Genomic DNA, 20,439 nt, shown 5'->3' with positions numbered 1-20,439 from the left:
ATGTTGAATCAGCCTTCTGAATATTGAGCACTTCAGCCTTCTTCGCTTCTGAGATACAGGTTTTTTTCCCCCCTCTCATTCATTTGACCAATTCATACAATCCCTCCATGAATGAGGAAACTTGCCCTTTTGATCTGGTCCTTTCCACTGTTAACTGCTAGACCACTGAAATACGTTATATTTTGGTCTCCGTGGCAGCACAGCACCAGGTCAAATCTTAAAAGAGACACATTTGCATGTGCCAGGGGTGGGCTTCAAAACTTTTAACAATGGGTTCTCTGCCTTGCTGGGTATCCGTGGGCATGGTGGGCATGGATTAGTCAGTCTCCTACACCATGGTGGGTGGGTGGAGGGCAGTTTTCGCCCTCCTCGGACTCCAGAGGCTCTCTGGGGGCCGGAAACGAGCCCATTTCTGACCATCTGGAACTTCTGGGAGGCCCATTTTTTACCCTCCCTGGGCTCCAGAGGCTTTCCTTGAGCCTCTGGGAGGGCGAAAACGGCCTCCCCTGGGCTCTGGAGGCTCCCTTGAGGCCGGAAATGAGCCCATTTCTGGAGTTCCAGAGCCTCTGGGAGGCCCACTTTTTGCCTTCCCTGAGCCTCCACTCGGGCCCTGCACTTACCTGGCATTCAAAACAGGCCATGTGGAGACTCCTGGGAGGGGCAGGGTGGGATAGGCAGGACCAGCCAGGAGTGGGATTTGGGGGTTTGCTGAACCACACAGAATCTTTGCTAGAGGTTTGCCCAAACCTGGACGAACCCGGATCAGCCCACCCGATTGTAGCACACCCATGGATTCTTTTCTGCTTGGGCGGTCTTCTGGCTCATATTTATGACAATTGCATTGTCCAGAGTCATGTGATCATCTTGTGTGACCCTCTGGCAAGCAAAGTTCCTGGGGAAACCAGATTCACTTAACCGTATTATTAACAACTACAGTGATTCACTTAACAACGTCGCGGAAACGGCAAGCCAATTGGGCATGGTCTCCTCCGCAGCTAGTGCAAGGTGGGAGACGCGGTTTGAATTTGCACGCTGGCTGGGCGTGGCTACTGTGCATGAAGCAGCTGTCATCTTCCTCGCCCTCTGAGCTCTCGGGCTCTGCAGCCTCGTGATGTACACGTGTACTCTTTCGCGCGTCTTGTGGAGCGCTTTGGCGCTAGTGTCTCAGTAGATTTGACGGCTGATTCGGACAACCTGGCCTCGTCCAATGCGATCTGCAGAGTGAGGTTAGATTTAGTGAGTAACCTCCTCTGTAGGTTAATGTCCTGCACGCTGCAAATTATGCAGTCCAGAATCAGTTCGTCCAGGTCTCGGAATTCGCAGTATGCTGCGGCCTTGCAAAGCACCGCAACGTACTTATTAATTGACTCGCCCTCTTTCTGGTTCCTGATGTTAAACTCATGCTGGCAAATGTGCTTGGACAGCTTGGGGGCATAATGGCTCCTCAATGTTTGCTGGAGCACAGACCAGGTGACTGATTGCAGCAGTGTTGGCTCAGTGAGGTCTTTTGCCGTCTCGAACACTTCCCGGCCACAGTATTCGAGGAACATGTTCTTCTTGCGGCCTTCAGAAAGGCCCATGAGGTTGTTTGCCTGGATGAAGCAGTCAAATCGTAGCATGTACAAGTCCCAGTGCTCGGTGAATGGGTCATACGGAGTCGGTGGGGCGTGCATGGCCATTTTGTGTTCAGAGAGCGTTTTGAGTTTGCCGCTCAAAAATGGCTGCTCGAAGCCGCGTTCAGCTCCGGGCTGGATGTACTTGCTAGATTGCTACGCTATTTTCGGTTCGCCTAGTTGCCTTCTAATCCCACCTTCGAAGTGAAGGTTGAGTCTGACAGCAGCCCTTTTATAGGGAGCTGTCAGACCCTTCGACCAATAGGATTAAACCTCTGTTCCCACCGGAACAGAGGACCTTGGTGGAAACCACTGTAGTTAGAACAAGTATCTAACAGTTCTAGTAGCTAGAGATGTCACTATGATAGTACCTTGGCTTGTATGTGTGCAGAACTCATTTCTAAGAAAAATTAAGAGTGAACATCTAACTGGAAATTTAGTTTCACTTATATTAATCAAAATAACCATGTGCTACCCTGACTTAGTTGGGGGAAAGACATGAACTGAAAATGAATATCCCAAAGAGAGCAATACTGAAATATAAACACAGTGCCACCAAATTAAATTTCTAAAAGTACCTTGCTGTAGGGGGAAGTACCTTCCCCCTACAGGAATCCTATGGGAGGAAATAACATTAAAATATTTAATTTTGAATGAAGAAACAATATTTCATCTATATGTTCCTATTACAGGTAGTCCTCGACTTACGAGGTTCATTTAATGACCATTTAAAGTTACAATGGCACGGAAAAAGTGACTTAATTTTTCACACAACCTTTGTAGCATTGCCATGATCATGCGATCAAAATTCAGATGCTTGACAACTGGTTCATACTTAGAATAGAATAGAATAACAGAGTTGGAAGTGACCTTGGAGTAACTGTGTCACTACCTTAACAACTATAGTGATTCACTTAACAACTGTGGCAGGAAAGGTCGTAAAATGGGGCAAAACTCACTTAACAAATGTCTCACTTAACAACAGAAATTTGGACTCAGTTGTGGTCATAAGTCAAGGATGTATTCATGTATTCATAGGCTTGCTTGGATCCATCTTCTCAGTCTCACAAGTCTTCTCTCCACCCACGCTTGTATCTGAAAAGTTCCTGCTCTTTCAAATGCTTCTAGATCAGTCACGGTGAACTTACAATACACATTTCAAAGGTGACAACCCACATCATTTTAGGTGATACACAGGCAGTCATCAACACCCCATAACTAAAAGCAAGCTCCATTCTCGTGTCATTTTCGGAGGCGCTGGAAGACATGCAAGAATGGGGCGTGCTCTTGTGTGGTCTCCGGACCTTCCAAAAATTGAGGGTTGATTGGGGCAACCAGAAAATTGAGGGCAAGTGGCTGCAAAAGAAAGATGAATGGGAAACATTTAAGAGATGGGAAGTGGGATGAAGCAGAAGTCCTGTTAGATGTGGGCAACGAGAGAACAGACTGCGGACACGAAGTGACTTAACAGCTCTTTATTAGTAGTAATAGTGATACAGCTTGCTCTGTGGTCGGAGGATTCCCCTTTTATAGGGATCGGGTACGCCCCTCGACCAATCAGAACGATACCTGTTTCCCGCTGTAGCAGCGGACCAGAGAGGAGACTTGCCTCGATATATGCTAATATCTAACACCCCTCCCCTCCTAGACGGAACGTTGTGGTAGGTAACATAGTCTTTTAGGTATGTTGGGGGTTGCCTTACTCGGGAGGAGCGTCATAGTTCTGGTTGGTCAGAAATGGTTGCAGGATCGGATGCTTTTCCTGTTCCACGTTCTGAAGGTTTCGTGCCCTCGTAGCTGGGGCGTTCCGGAGTCTGCTCGGTTGCGTTGTCTGGGGGTTGCTCTGCTTCGTGCTTGCTTTCTTGTTCCGAGCTCGGTTCGCAGGTGTCGTAGTTTTCTATGATGGGGCTCTCGCGTGGCTGACTTTCTGTAGGCAGGAAAATCTCGTCTTCGTTTCGAAGGTCTGAGTGTGCTAGGCGACCCCGAAGTTGATCGATGTGCCTTTTCCAGTTCTGCCCATCTTCCAGCTCCAGCAGATACGATCGTGGACCCGTGATGCCAATGATCTTTGCCGGCATCCACAATGTTCCCCCTGCATAGTTGTGGGCGTATACGGAATCCCCTATGCTAAAAGACCGAATTTTGCTTGTGGAGTCTGGGGGAGCTGTGGCAGAGTAATTTGGGTGAAGACGGTCCAGGTGAGACCGTAAACGGCGGCCCATGAGTAGTTCAGCGGGGCTCCTACCCGTCGTTGCGCTAGGGGTAATATGCTGAATTAAGAGGTAATGGTCAATGCGTGTTTGCCAATCACATGGACCCATCCTAGCGAGGGCCTCTTTTGCGAATCGCACCATTCTCTCCGCCTGTCCATTTGATGCCGGATGGAATGGCGCGACGAGGGCGTGCCAAATTCCCTGACCTGCTAGATATGTCTCAAATTGCATGGCCGTGAACTGGGGCCCGTTATCGGAGACCAGGAGGTCGGGCAGGCCATGGGTGGCGAAAAGTCGCCGTAGAACCTTAATGACTGCCTCTGCCGTGGTTGAAGTCATTAGGACTACTTCTAGCCATTTTGAGTATGCATCCACAACTATAAGGAAAGTCTGACCTTGGAATGGCCCTGCGAAGTCGATGTGTATTCGCGACCAGGGTGCTTTAGGTTTCTCCCATTCTGTGGCGGGCGCTTCCGGGGGTGCTGGTCTCGATTCCTGGCATGGGTCGCAAGTGGCCACCCACTCCTCTATTTCTTTGTCCATGTTTGGCCACCAAACGTAACTTCTTGCTAACGCCTTCATCCTAACAATCCCCGGATGACCCACATGTAAAGCATCTAATACATTCCTACGTAAAGCATACGGAATAACAACTCGATCCCCCCACAATAAGCAACCTTGTAACACTGAGAGTTCGTCCCGTTTTGACCAAAACACTTTGAATTCCGGGCTCACGTTTCCCTTCGGCCACCCCCTCCAAACCCAAGTTTGAACTTGCTTTATTAAATTGTCTTTAGAGGAGAAACTTGCAACGTCATATGAAGAAACCGGTCCAGAGTCCAAACAGTCAATGAGCAATACCGGTACTTCTGGAGTGGGGTCTGGCAGAATGTCAGGTAATGGGCAACGGCTGAGTGCGTCTGCATGTCCGAGAGTGGAGCCCGGTCGATGAATCAATTTGTATGAGTACGCAGCCAGGAAAACAGTCCACCTGGTCACGCGTGGAGAAAGGGAGACCGGAGTGGGGCGGTTTCCCGCCAAAAGTCCCAACAGCGGTTTGTGATCCGTAATCAGTTCAAAATCGCGGCCGTAGAGGTATTCGTGGAAACGTTTTACTCCAGCTACAGCAGCCAGCGCTTCCCTGTCCATTTGGCTGTAATACCTTTCGGCCGATGAAAGAGTCCTGGAGTAGAAGGCGATGGGTGCTTCTTTTCCGTCGGGCATCCTGTGGCTGAGGACTGCTCCAACTCCGAAGGGTGATGCGTCGCAGGTCAATACCAGCGGTAGGGTCTGGCTGTATTGGACAAGCAGTGAGTCAGTGGTGAGCAGGCGCTTTACTCCGGCGAAAGCTGCAGCTTCGGATCGTCCCCATTTCCATGGTGCGTTCCTCTGGAGTAGACGGTGTAGTGGCTTAGCAACGGTCGCCTTCTGCCTCAGAAAAACGCTGTAGAAGTTAAGTAGTCCGAGGAAGGCCTGCAACTCGGTCTGATTTCATGGTGTGGGGGCGTCCTGGATCGCCTTAATTTTCTTTGAAGTGGGGTGTATTCCCTGACCATCGATTCTATAACCCAGGAATTCTACGCTAGGCACGTTAATTTGGCATTTTTCCTTTTTGAGGCGTAGACCCTTTTCTCTGATTCTGGCCAAAACAGTTCTGACTCTTTTATTTAATTGCTCCTCGTTTGCAGCGGACACCAAGATGTCGTCAAAATAGGGGACGACTCCCGGTATCCCTTGCAAAAGTCGTTCCATGATGCTCTGGAACAATCCTGGGGCAATACTCACACCGAATTGTAGCCGGTTGCATTTGAATGCTCCTCTATGCGTCACTATAGTTTGGGCCTCCGCTGTGGCGCTATCAACTGGCAGTTGCTGGTAAGCTTGTGCCATGTCTAATTTAGCAAATACCTTTCCTGGCCCCAACGAGTGCAATAAGTGCTGTACTACAGGCACAGGATATGCGCTCTGTTGTAGCGCGACATTAATTGTGCATTTATAGTCCGCGCAGATGCGGACTGACCCGTCTGGTTTGACTGGGGTCACGATGGGTGTTTCCCAGCGCGCGTGATCCACCGGCTCAAGGATTCCTTGCTCCACTAACTTATCTATTTCCTTATCTATTTTTGGGCGGAGTGCAAAAGGCACTCGTCTCGGTTTAAGTCGGATTGGCGCCACTTTGGGGTCTAAACTGAATGATATCGGTTTACCCACATACTTACCAAGACCGGGGCTGAACACATCCTCGAACTCCTTAAAAATCTGTTCAGCGCTGCTGTTTTCCACGGCGTTGATTCCGGTGACTTCTAACCCCAGGGCTTCAAACCAATCAAGCCCCAGAAGGTTCTGTAATGGCGCGCTGGCGATGGTCACGGGCAGCTGGGCTACGATGTCCTTGAAACGGATCTGGAATGTGCCTTGGCCCACGATGGGGACTTGGTTCCCCTGGTAGTCTCGTAGCAGGACGTCTGGAGCGCGTAGTTGGCTCTTTCTGAGGCTAGGGATAGCCTGTTTCATGGATGCCCATGAAATGATCGTCAGGGTTGATCCTGTGTCAACTTCTAGCTCGCAAGGTGAGCCCTCCAAGAGGACTGTGACTCTCAGCCTTTTGGGCCGCTTGGGGCGGACCTGATTTATCGTGGTGAGATACGTTCGCAACTCCTCTCTCTGGGTCAACTCTATCTCACCATCTATATCCTGAAAATACTCTCGTTGAGCGTCTTGATAGAACGCTCTCTCAGCTCTTTGCGTGTAGTCTCTCTGGGGATACGCTCGCTCAGCTCCTTGTGAGTAATCTCTCTGGGGATACGCTCGCTCAGCTCTTTGGGAACTTTCTCTCTGGGTAAACACTTGTGGATTTCTCTCTGGGCGCCCTTTTTGATTTCGCCAAGCCCCTGGGTTGGGCTTCTGTTGGCGGTACATGGGTGGCTGCCGTGAGGCAGGGACTCCGCTCCGGCACACTCGTGCGATGTGCCCAAGTTTGTTGCAGTGCGAACAAACAACATTCCTGAACCTACAAGTAGACCTGGGGTGATTCCCTCCGCAGCTTGCGCAGGGCGGCAAACGGGATCCAGGTCTCCCCCCAGGCCTCAAGTGACTGCTCTGCATCAGGTGACTGTCCTCGAACTCGGGATCCTCGTAGTCGGGGCTTGTGTCCTCGTAGTGCACTCTGGTCTGCCTTGGTGCTGGCTGGTTTACGCTGAAACCTCGTTGTATGGTTACCGATGATTTCTCTGCTGACTCTGACGCTCTTGCTTCGTTTAGCGCTATCTGTAGGGTTAAATTCGGGTTTGCCAACAGCTTCTTTTGTAGTGAAATGTCTCTTAACCCACAGATGAGCTGCGCTAAGATGTGCTCGTCCAGATCCCTGAACTCGCAGTGAGTTGCTGCTTTACGCAGGGCTGCAACATATTGATTGATGGATTCTCCCGCCTTCTGGTTCCGCGTGTTGAATTCCTTGCGGCAAACATGGCGGGAAGGTTTTGGCGCGTAATGAGTTTGTAGAGCCTGTTGCAACGCCGTCCACGATACAGCCTGTATTGGAGTAGGCGCGGTGAGGTCTCTGGCCGTGTTGAAGACTTCTTTTCCGCAGTAGCCGAGGAAGATGTTTTTCTTCCGGGCGTCGGTGATCCCCGTGTATTCGTTCGCTTCGAGAAAACACTCGAAACAAATCATGAAGGCTTCCCATTCGTCGTTCGCTGGGTCGAATGGAGCAGGAGGAGTGTGCATCGCCATCTTCTCTCGTTTGAATTTGCCGCGCTGCGGTGACCTGAGATGGCTGCCGGAATTTCTGCCGAATTCCTAGGCTGGATCAAATCCGGAGATTCTGGAGGTAGCGTTCTTCGTCCTATCTGTCTCTCGATCCCACCCTCGTCGCCAATGTTGGATCTGGGCAACGAGAGAACAGACTGCGGACACGAAGTGACTTAACAGCTCTTTATTAGTAGTAATAGTGATCCAGCTTGCTCTGTGGGCGGAGGATTCCCCTTTTATAGGGATCGGGTACGCCCCTTGACCAATCAGAACGATACCTGTTTCCCGCTGTAGCAGCGGACCAGAGAGGAGACTTGCCTTGATATATGCTAATATCTAACAAGTCCCCAAAGTGCTTTTTCAAAAGGCAAGTGGACGTGTGTTGTTTTTCGTTGGAGACATTTCGCTTCTCACCCAAAAAGCTTCTTCAGTTCATGAACATGAAAAACAAAGAAAGTCCACTGGCCTTTTGAAAAAGCACCTTTGCGACAACCATGACCTGGATGATTGAGAATCTCCGGATACAGACTAGATACAGATACAGAAGAAAAGTGTTGGAAGGGACCTTGTAGGTCTAGTGAGTCCAACCCCCCCCACCCCACTCAAGCAGATGATGAAGCAGACGTTTTTGCCAATAGGAAACCTTCTGCTCTGCAGCTCTTGAGGAAATGCTGCGAAATTCTCTTCGTCATATTTCCTCTGGGACATGTGTTGAGCTGATAGCGCACTCCGCTTCCCAAAGAGCATAGAATCGTGGGAAAACATGTGAAATTAGAAACAACCCCTATATGCAGATGGAACTATTGTCTTTACTGGCAGTGAATAGGTTTGCCAGTAAGAGCAAACAATTGCTTTAGTACTAGTGAACTATTTCACTGATATTTATTTAGAAAATTGGTATAAAATTGGGATAGTTTCTTAAGGGGCAGGGGTGGGGAGGAAGAGCCAGTTTGATGTACAGTAGTGGTACCAGGCTAGAAATTGGGAGAGGGCGAGTTCTAGTCTTGCCTTAGGCAGAAAGCCAACTGGTGACCTTGAGCCAGTCAGTCTCTTTCAGCCCTATGAAGGAGGCAAGGGCACACCACTCCTGAAACCTTGCTAAGAAATGTTCAGGGATTTGTTAAAGTGGTTGCCACTCACTTGAAGAACAAATGAAAAAAAGGAGGGGGAAAACTTATTTGTTTTCAATATTAATCATTAATTTTTAAAAAGTTGTCTCTGGTTAGTGATGGTATTAATATGGTAGATGCTTCAGTGGGAGATAACTGGGAGATAACAAGTCTTAAAATGGTTGCATTATGGGTCCATTGAAGGGACGCACTGGCTCAGTGGCTAAGATGCTGAGCTTGTCGATCAGAAAGGTAGGCAGTTCAGCGGCTTGAATCCCAAGCGCTGTGTAATGGAGTGAGCCAGTGGTGGGTTTCAAATTTTTTTAGAATCTCTTCTGTAGGTGTGGCCTGCTTTGTGGGAGTGGCTTGCCAGCCATGTGACCGGGTGGGAGTGGTTTGCCAGCTATGTGACCGAGTGAGAGCAGCTTGGCAGTCATGTGGTTGGGTGGGTGTGGCCAACTTGTAAAATGTGGTGAAACTCACTTAACAACGCTCTTGCTTAGCAACCAATATGTTGGATCAGCAACTCTGGCATTTGAAGCACACGTGTCTTAAAGCTGTCAAGTTACAAGACCCTTGCACTCCTAACCCTTTAGGAAAAAAAACCCAGGGATGTTCAAACTTGACAGCTTTAAGACTTGTGGACTTCAACTCCCAGAATTCCTCCTCCAGTCATGTTGGCTCAGGAACAAGGCCCTTGCACCCCTAACCTTTAGGAAAAAAAACCCCAGGGGTGTTCAAACTTGACAGCTTTAAGACTTTAAAGTTTAGATAGGACTCAGAGGCGGGCGGGGTGATTGGTGAGCCAAGCAATCAGTGAGCGGGGCAAGCGTGGTGTGGACGGGCGGAGGGAGGGAGCTGGAACCGGTTCTAAACGGCACAGTAGATTTGTGGAACCTCTTCTATAGAAGAGGTTAGAACTGGCAGAAACCCACCCCTGGAGTGAGCTCCCATTACTTGTCCCAGCTTCTGCCAAAATAGCAGTTCGAAAGCTTGTAAAAATGCAAGTAGAAAAATAGGGACCACTTTGGTGGGAAGGTAACAGCATTTCGTGCTCCTTCGGTGTTTAGTTATGCTGGCCACATGACCACTGAGACATCTTCACACAGCGCTGGCTCTTCGGCTTTGAAACGGAGATGAGCACCGCTCCCTAGAGTCAGGAACGACTAGCACTATGTGCGAGGGGAACCTTTACCTTTACCTATGGGTCCATTATATCCTATAAAAAGTCATGCCCGCAATGAAACCACAATACAAAACCATATATGTTTTTATTTTAAAAAGCATGATCCTTGGTATACATAAGGAGTATCCTAGTATCAAATTAAGATAGAGAAATGTTTCCAACCTTAAAATCCAAAGAGTTTATTTTGTAATATATGAATGAGTGGTTATTTATGGTAAAGAGAATATGTCTGTTTGTGATATAATCTGACTTTTCCCCCTCTCTCCCAGAGCTTAAAAAAACCCTAAACAGACCACAAGAAGATTTGTATTTGCTTTGTTTGTTTGTTTGTTTGTTTGTTTATTTGGATTTATATGCCGCCCTTCTCCAAAAGGACTCAGGGCAGCGTACAACATTAAAAAAACACACATCCCAAAAGTTAAAAAAAAATTAGATACATATCCAAAAAAACAAACCGAATTTAAAAGACAATACATTTAAAATAAGTTAAAATTAACATGTAATCAATGACATTGATTTTAGTCGCCACAATGTATAAAAGCTATGGAGACTCTAGAAAGAGTGCAGAGAAGAGCAATAAAGATGATTAGGGGACTGGAGACTAAAACATATGAAGAACGGTTGCAGGAACTGGGTATGTTTAGCTTAAGAGAAAGAAGGACTAGGGGAGACATGATAGCATTGTTCCAATATCTCAGGGGTTGCCACAAAGAAGAGGGAGTCAAACTATTCTCCAAGGCACCTGAGGGTAGAACAAGAAGCAATGGGTGGAAACTAATCAAGGAGAGAAGCAACCTAGAACTAAGGAGAACTTTCCTGACAGTTAGAACAATTAATCAGTGGAACAACTTACCTCCAGAAGTTGTGAATGATCCAGCACTGGAAGATTTTAAGAAGAGATTGGATAACCATTGTCTGAAATAGTATTGGGTTTCCTGCCTAAGCAGGGGGCTGGACTAAAATACCTCCAAGGTCCCTTCCAACTCTTTTATTCTGTTATATGTTACTATATAGACAGTACATGAACGTTGATTTGTATAAACTTTTGGAAACTCTAAACTATTTAAAAGTAGTTGTTGGAAATCACAATGCAGTAAAAAGAGTAAAGCTGATAGAACAAGGAGCCGCGTTTCCCAGACTGTTGAGAATTATTATGTCAATAAATTCCAGCGCCTTCTCTGTCCTTGAAGAAAATGACCCAAATAAAGGTCAAGAAAGACTTTCAAGCCTGAAACATTCACACCTTTTCTCTCTCACACACATACGCACAGACAGAGATAGTGACTGTTGTATTCTGCAAGAGATATATCTTCTGTGGTCGCTGGCTTCTTTCTTGCCTGCAATACAGTTAGTTCCCAACTTACAACTGGTCTCTTAGCGACTATTTGAAGTTATGATGGACCCGAAAAAGAGGATTTATGGTTGAGACCCAAAGTCCCAGTGGGTGCCCTCCCATAGTCACATGACCCGCACGTCAGGCGCTCAGCAACACAGATGCATTTATGGCCTTTTGCAGCATCCCGTGGTCACCTGACTGCATTTTACAATGGTTTTGCCAGAAAGTGGCAGTTACTTCTGGTTTGTGGCAAAACTGCATCGGTAGCAAACCATTGGTTTGCTTAATAACCGCGGCTTTCATTTAATGACTGCAGCATTGTCTTAACAACACCACAGAAACATTGTAAACTCAGATTGATCACGTAATGGCAGCCTCCATGATAGTCATCAACTTGAGGTCTTTCTGTAAAGTATCTACGCAAGATGAGGCACATCTGAGAATTTGCTTTTGAGCAAGCAGATTTTCCCAGAAAGACTGGAGAATCTACAGTACATTGATAATTGAGCCAAGCGGAAAGGTGACAGCAATTGCACAATTTCCCACTTGCACAAGTGACTAATGCTATTTGAAACCAGATTTGGCTAATACTAGTCAAGTATTAATGCACAAGTGACTAATGCTACTCAAAACCAGATTTTGTCAGTCAGATAACTGACTGATATCATTCAGCTCACGGCATTGGAGAGAGAATGGGGAAGCCAAGAAATGAAGGGAAGATAGATGTCAACAATCACGAAATAAAAAGTGAGTTGCCATCATCATCATCTTATCCTGTCTTTTGTCATAAATGCCATAATAGTTCAGGTGGCAGGAACCCCGGGAAAAAATATTTTAAATCATACCAAGAGACGTTTCCTTAATGAATTCACTATAAATAAGGTGGAAAATTCCTGTCATTTCAGAGAGACAATTAGTTCAATTACATAAAGGGAAATTACAAGGAACTATATGGTCACAGACACACAGACCAGAAATAACAGAAGTTGCAGCTATGTAGATTTTGTTTAAATATAGAAAAAAACCTTCCTGTTGATGTGTATAAGAATAAGAATAGAATATTTTGCCTACAGGAGCGGTGGATTTCCCATCTCCGGAGATTTTTAAAAAGAGACTAGACAACTTGTGACCTTTTGGGTCATTCCTTCATCCAGAGATATTTCCTTACCAGATTCACTGCCTTCGACGATAGCAGAGTTTCTAATGTACTTAGAAAAAAAAAATCAGGTATATTTTCACAGATGTATCTGCCTTGAAAGTAGCCCGTGCTGAACTGTATACCACAGTCAAACTTCAGGAATTGATCACAAGAAATGTTTTACATTTTGTATTATTCATAAAATGCTTTATGAGCCTTTCTATGTTGCAAAGAGTTTTATAAAATTTGCCAAATTTCAATTCCACTATTGTCATGGGTCCCAGATATTGGACACATTCCATAAGTTAGCCCAGTTGAAGTTGTTGTTGTTAGTTGCAAAGTTGTGTCCGACCCATCGCGACCCCATGGGCAATGTTCCTCTAGGCCAGAGATGGCGAACTTTTTTTGGCTTGCGTGCCACAAGTGGGGGGAGCGCAGGGGGGTCATGTGCAGGCGTGCCGCACCCATAGTGCAATGTGCGACCCCCCCAGTGCGCATGCGCGCACTAGGCGCGACCCCCCATTTTTACATGCTTTTTTCGCCCTCCCCAGGCTCCAGAGGCTTTATAGGAGCCTGGGGAGGGCGAAAAGAGCCTCCCCCGCCTCCCCGGAGGCCCTCCGGAGGCTTCAGGGAGACCGTCCAAAGGCTTCCCTGAAGCCTTCGGAACACTTAAAACGACCCTCCGAGCAAACCGGAAGTGACTTCCGGTTTGCTTGGAGGGTCGTTTTAAGTGCTCCGAAGACATCAAGGAAGCCTCCGGACGGTCCCTGAAGCCTCCGGACGGTCCCTAAACAATGTTCCCTCTAATTTTTTTTCGATGTGAGCAGGAAAGTATAGTGTTTGAGCGGCACATTTTCATGCCTGAGCACCCGAATTTTTTTCACAGATGTCACCTAAGACAACAACGAAATCAGTATTATTTGAAACTCAAAGTTATGTTTCTTCAAGGTACCCGCTTAATTCAAAGTGTTATATAATATCAGTATCACTTAACAACGCTCCTGCTTAGCAACCAAAATGTTGGCTCAGAAACTCTGGCATTTGAAGCACGCAACTCTTAAAGCTGTCAAGTTACAAGACCCTTGCACCCCTAACCCTTTAGGGAAAAAAAACCCCAGGGGTCTTCAAACCTGACAGCTTTAAGATTTGTGGACTTCAACTCCCAGAATTTCTCCTCCAGTCCTGTTGGCTCAGGAACTCTGGCATTTGAAGCATGGAAGTCTTAAAGCTGTCAAGTTACAAGACCCTTCCACCCCTAGAAAAAAAACCTGACAGCTTTAACACTTGTGGACTTCAACTCCCAGAATTCCTCCTCCAGTCATGTTGCAGCGACGTCATCTGCGTGGATCTGCTCCATCTTTGCTTTCTTCATTGTGGGCAGGGCTTCTGCTGAAGATGCCGACGAGTACGAGTTGCCACCAGAATAACTGCTGCTACCTCCTCCTCCTCCTCCTCCAACAGAATCACCAGATTTGCTCCTGAGCTCAGCGCTGGGTTACCTCTGCCCCCTCCCCCTCCTCCGTGCTTTTGAGGAGCCATGAGGCTTTTTTTCCCCTGCTCCCCCCCCGCCTTCCTACTGGCTCCTGCAGCCTCATGGCTCCTCAAAAGCACGGCGGAGGAGGAGGAGGGGGCAGGGGTAACCCAGCGCTGACTGAGCTCAGCTGCTCCGAGCGGAGGGGAGGTGCCGCTGCCACGCGCGGAGATGCCGGCTGGAGCTTTGGCGGCTTCATCTCAGCCGCAGCGCCGGGCGGCAAATCCGGCAGTGCTGCCTGTTAGAGGAGGAGGAGGAGGAGGTGGCAGCAGTTCTTCCGGTGGCGGTGGGGGCTTTGGGGCTTCACAACTAGCCTCAGTCGCCCTGTGCTCCTCAAAGCAAGTCTGGGGAAGTCCTTTGCAGGCGGCCCGTTCTAGCTGCCTGCAAAGGACCTCCCCAGCTTCCAAAGCCTGTGGCAATAGAAATCACTGCGCGGCAGTTGAAAACTGCTGCACGGTGTTTTCTTGCCACCTGCGCGCTAGCGCAGCCGCACACCTTAGAGGGAACGTAGTCCCTAAAGCCTCCGGAGGCCCTGGGGAGGGCGAAAAATGGCTTTTAAAAAGGTGAATTCAGCTGGCCAGCGTGCGCATGCGTGCTGGCCAGCTGACAGGGCAGCGCGTCGTGTGCCCTGACAAATGGCTACGCATGCCACCTGGGGCACGCGTGCCATAGGTTCGCCATCACTGCTCTAGGCCTTCCTTTCCTCTACCATCCCCTGGAGTCCATTTAAGCTCACACCGACTGCTTCAGTGACTCCATCCAGCCTCCTCATTCTCTGTCTTCCCCTTCTTCTTTTGTCCTCAATCTTTCCCAGCATTAGTCTCTTTTCTAGTAAGTCCTTCCTTCTCAATGGTGGCCTAGGTATTTGAATTTCATCTTCAGATTCTGGCCTTCTAAAGAGCAGTCAGGGTTGATCTCCTCTAGGACTGACCGATTTGATCGTCTTGCAGTCCATGGGACTCGCAGGAGTCTTCTCCAGCACCAAAGTTCAAAGGCCTCCATTCTTTGGCGCTCAGCCTTCCTTATGGTCCAATTTTCACAACCATACATTGCAACTGGGAAAACCATAGCCCTGACTATACACACTTTTGGTGGCAGGGTGAAGTCTCTGCTCTTTACTATGTGGTACCAGTTGAGGTACCTTGGTTCAAAACCCTTTGTCCTATGGTACACTGTTTCATTCAGTTAAAGGTTAGAGATATAAGAGTCTTAGTAGTATATAGATTGGACAACCACTTCTCACAAATGATTGGTTTTTTTTTTTGCAAAATGCAGAAGGCTGGATGATCTTTGTGATGTCTTGTCTATGGAGATTCTCAATCATTTAGGTCATGAGAGGCAACCTTCCTCAACCAAGTATTCTCCAGATATTAGACTACAGATCTAATAAAGGTCTTGCATTGGCTGGGAATTATGGGATCTTAAACTAAACACATCCAAAGGACAATAGGACGGAAAATTGTCAACAAATGAGATAAAGAATAATAAAAACCCAGCTAGGGAGAAATGGATTTCATAAATTATGGTAATTGGGGGGGGGGGGGTTCGATTACTTGCTTTTGGAGACATGACTTTTTCCCCAGTTTGTCATCATCCTGATCTCTGCAATGAGGTATAATGAAAATCTGATTAATCAAAGCATATTTGTAAATCCATTAAATATAAGAGTATTCTCGGTGATATGAAAGTCCATCCAGTTCCTATGCACAGTTGCATTTCGCCACAGCATTGACTTTACCCTGGATTCCATTCTTTGTCTAGTATGACTTTCCAAATTTGCAATTTTGCACTTGTTCCCCTTGGTGCAGCTTGGAATCCTAGTTGTATTTTCTTTTTCATTAAGCCTACAAGCTGTAAGAACCGAGTACCATGGTGAATTTGCTTTATCAACTTCTCTCTCACTCAGTAAGTTCAGAGACAAGGAGATTCTGTTTAGATTTGTTTGCTCTTTGGGACTGAATGTTTCGCTAACCCAGAAAATAGATGACTGCCAGAGTCCAAACAAAATAAATGCCCTTTTATGGTCTGGATTGTACTTACATGATGAAAAAAACTCCCCCCCCCCCCACTACTATGAATTTTCTGAAATGGATCCTTGCTCTTGGTTATCTGACTCAATTCTTTTTTCAGATAAGTTTTTACAATTCTCAGAAAGTCAGCTTCAGAGGTGGTATTCAGCAGGTTCTGACCAGTTCTGGAGAACCATTAGTGGAAATTTTGAGTAGTTTGGAGAACCGGCAAATACAACCTCTGGCCTACGTTCCCTCTAAGCTGCGCGGCTGCGCTAGCGCGCACTTGAAAAGAAAACACCGCGCAGTAGCTTCCAACTTCCGCGCAGTGTTTTTTAGCATGATGAATCCAGAGCCAAATCCTCGGCTCTGCCAGCTGCCTTCCTCCCCCGAAACGTAACTACCCAGCCGGGGAGAGCAACGAAGCCGAAATGACACCATTCAATTCAGGACCAAGAGGAATCAACAAGCTGGGCAGGTAACCCCCACCCCCACCCGCCGCCGCCACCACCACCGGCAGCAACCCCTGTCTCCGTTCAAGCTTGTCGCGGAGTGGCTGCCAGTTCTGTCTTTCAGCAGGCCCAGCCAATCACTGCATGAGCAACTTAAAGGCGGTCATGAATAATAAGTGTCTCCCGGGCCCTCGGGGATAGACTCGGCCTCCGCAGAAGGAAATGCGCGATGGATGGGAGGGAGGGAGGGGCGGTGGAGAGGGAATTGCGGCGGCAGCTTGTGTCTCAGTTCGGATGGGCGCGTTGCATCCATTTTGCCGTGTGGCCTGGCGAGCGCTGGGGCTGCTCCTGGTGGTTGCCTCCTCTTTCCCTCTGGGTAGAGCAGAGCGCTTCAATCGCCCGGCACCTGCAGCCCCCGTCACTTATTGGCGTCTATCCAGGACTGCTTTTAAAGCTCTAAGCGTGTAAGGCAGGCGGCGAGTCTTGTTTTCCTGAACATAATCTCCACTTAACGGAGAGGGGCTTCCTTGTTATAACTGTGAACAGGACCACCGGCCCCGAAGGGCTGCTGGAAGCACATCAGAGCACTCTGCCTTTGGGGAAGCGGTTGGATTTCAGGTTACTGATCGGTCTGTTGCACATATCTATTGGAAAGTATAGGCGCGTAACACACACACACACACACACACATTTAGTCTGGGAGGGGATTTCTTTCTGTTTGATTCTGAAAGTGTAGGGTCATATACCTCTTTCCCTTATCTATCAGGGGAAGGCTTTGCTGACACTTGCATGCTGTCATTATCTATTTCCTTTTTAAATGCTTTGAATTAGTCTTCTGTTTTTTTTACCAATGGCACCAGAGAAGAAAGGGATAATTTTCAGGAAACAGGAAACTGACCGAATGTATTGGTTTGCCTCTTTTATGCATCTTTGTCTGAAAGTCTGAAAATTAGTACTTACAAATCAACATTTCATCACACATTCCATGCATTATTATATCATTTGCGTATGAAAAGGCTGTATATTAAATGAGCCATTTAATATATTGAAAACCAACTTTATTTTCTGTTGGTTCATCCTCTCAAAGGTGACTGATCAGATTTCTTTAGCAAGTTCAAATTGGCTAACCTCCATGTAGTTTGTTTTGGCAGTTTGTTCTACTAGTTTTGGGGGGGTCAGCCATGGTCAGCTAGGTGATACCATCCATAGTATTGATACAGCAAATGGTTCCAGTTCTTGGATCAACATATAAAAACAAATGGTTAAATATATTTTACAGCCAGCCAATATATAAATGTTGTATACATGCAACTCAATAAATAATAGGTTTGTTTCTTTATGTACCCCAATTGCTAATCTACATCAATTGGTAATTTCTTCATCACTTGCTAATATCACTGCAGACTATTGGATAGTAAGGGGGAAAGTATGAAGCATATAAAGTAATTCATAGTATGGAAAATGTGGATAGATCCTTTTCCCATAGAGAGTCATCCATTGAACTTGAATACAAGTAGTCCTCAACTTACTATATATATTACATAGTCATATATTATATAACAGTTTTAATTAAGCGGGTATCTTGAATAAACATAACTTTGAATTTCAAATAACACTGATTTTGTTGTTGTCTTGGGTGACATCTGTGAAAAAAATTCAGGTGCTCAGGCATGAAAATGTGCCGCTCAAACACTATACTTTTCCGCTCACACTGAAAAAAAATTAGAGGGAACATTGCCTCTGGCTGGCCCCGCCCCCATCTATTCTCTGCTTCCCGAGTCCCAGCTGATCAGGAGGAAATGGGGATTTTGCAGTATCCTCCCCCTGCCACGCCCACCAAGCCACGCCCACAGAACCAGTAGTAAAAAAAATTGAATCCTACCACTGGTCAGCTGGCTTCCAGCTTACCTAAAAATGGAGTAAAATTGGCTCTACTTATCTCAAAAGCTATGACTCAACAAACTACAGGTAGCCCTCAACTTACAATAGTTCATTTAGTGACCGAAGTTACAAAGGCACTGAAAAAAGTGACCTATGACCATTTTTCACACTTACAACCATTGCGGCATCCTCAAGGTCATGTGATCAAAATTCAGACACTTGGCAACGGACTCATATTTATGACGGTTACTTCGTATTAGGGTCATGTGATCACCTTTTGCAACTTTCTGGGAAGCTAAGTCAATGGGGAAGCCAGATTCACTTGACATAACAACATACCAACATAACAACTGCAGTGATTCACTCAACAACTGTGGCAAGAAAGGTCATAACATGGGGCAAAACTCATTTGTCTCACTTAGCCACATAAATGTTTGGCTCAATCGTGGTCGTAAGTTGAGAAGCACCAGTATATGTAGGATGTTACATATTTAGCAGTAAAATCTAGACAGCATACTAAAAAGCAGAGGCATCACCCTGCCAACAAAAGTGTGTATAGTCAAGGCTATGGTTTTCCCAGTTGAAATGTATGGCTGTGAAGGTTGGACCATAAGAAAGGCTGAGTGCCAAAGAATGGAGGCCTTTGAACTATGGTGCTGGAGAAGACTCCTGCGAGGCCCTTGGACTGCAAGGCGATCAAACCGGTCAGTCCTAGAGGAGATCAACCCTGACTGCTCTTTAGAAGGCCAGATCCTGAAGATGAAACTCAAGTACTTTGGCCATCTAATGAGAAGGAAAGACTCCCTGGAGAAGAGCCTGATGCTGGGAAAGATGGAGGGCAAAAGAAGAAAGGGACGTCAGAGAATGAGGTGGCTGGATGGAGTCACCGAAGCAGTAGGTGTGAGCTTAAATGGACTCCAGAGGATGGTAGAGGAAAGGAAGGCCTGGAGGAACGTTGTCCATGGGGTCGCGATGGTTCGGACACAACTTCACAACTAACAACAAATTCTGATTAAAGTTGGAAAAGGGACAGAATAACTTTTGTACACGTTACTTGTTCAACCAACAAATGTACTGGGCTTCCCCCCCCCCCCCCCCGTGTTGCATATAAGATCCTTTTTCACACTTAAAAGGCGCATTCAGGTAGCATCAACAGAGTGCCTGTATTCCAAAATGTGATTAGTTAAAATATTATAGAAGGTATAGTAGTTAACAGCTGTAATAACAAATAATGAAATAATACATGTCATGAAGTCAAGGTGAAACATGTTGCAAGGTGAAGCCAGCCTGAAAGGAGAACTTACCCTCCTGAGAGGAGGAACAGCCACAAAAGACAATGGCTGGAGTGCAGAAAAAGAGAAGTATCACAGGGGATTGAGAAAAAAAGAACTGGCTCAGTTCGACACATGTATTTGAAAAGACATTAAGCCATGTTGATGCCAAATAAATCCAAAAAGGAAAAGAACTTTCCATCAAAGGCTATGGAGGTGCATATAACAACACTGATAACCCGGTGTTGCCTGGGTATTTATAGACGTCGAAGTGTTTATCTAACAGGGAACCATTGCGAGGGGACTTTCTTCCCCCTACTCCCATGCCCATCATCCCTGCCCTCTCCCTTCCCCCTGCCATGCACTCCTCTTTCCCATCCTGTCCACGATCCTGGCACTTTGCCCCAATCCATCAGGTGCTTCTCCATTGGCCCACTGGAGTGTGAATGTCACAGCTTGCTTTCCAGAGGAAGCTGCGAAAGAACTGACATCACAAACGCTCTTAGGACGCCACACTCACTCTCCTTAACGGCCCAGGCTTTCCAGAGTTATGCTGGAACACACACACAGACACACCTACCAGGCCGCTTTCATATATATATGAAAAGGAAAAAGAAAGAAGAAGATAATGATGATGATTATAAGCTGTACTGTAAATAAAGGAAGACAGAACCAAGATGGAATTGAGAAACTTCAAAATTCAGACTTGACTTCTCCCAACACCCTGGCCGATCGCATTTCATTTATTGGCTTCCTGTCCAAAGAAAGAAGTCTCCCTGGATATCCATATCTATCCACTTCAAGTCAATAAAATTGTTCCAAGTTTCTATGGCAGACATAACATTGACAAAGGAATACAGTACAAAAACCTTTAGCAGATAAAAGTATGCGACACCTCAGTCTTGGGAGAGAAATAAAAGAAACTCAGAATAAACCCACATTGGTTCTGT

At 46.7% G+C, this 20,439-nt stretch overlaps 1 protein-coding gene across 1 annotated transcript in view; it reads right to left on the bottom strand.

Moving 5' to 3' along the window:
* The window catches only part of DHX16 (DEAH-box helicase 16), a 103,283-nt gene extending 86,544 nt beyond the window's left edge, over positions 1-16,739 (bottom strand). The window contains exon 1 of the mRNA XM_081935552.1: positions 16,729-16,739. The gene's annotated coding sequence lies outside the window, so the exon portion shown is untranslated. The remainder of the gene's footprint in view (positions 1-16,728) is intronic.
* Between the last annotated feature and the right edge of the window lie 3,700 nt (positions 16,740-20,439).

The sequence above is a fragment of the Natrix helvetica genome (genome assembly GCF_964273705.1).
Source record: "Natrix helvetica genome assembly, chromosome: 1".
Taxonomy (NCBI): domain Eukaryota; kingdom Metazoa; phylum Chordata; class Lepidosauria; order Squamata; family Natricidae; genus Natrix; species Natrix helvetica.
Note: the sequence above shows the minus strand (reverse complement) of the source record. Positions and strands in the feature narration are given on the sequence as shown.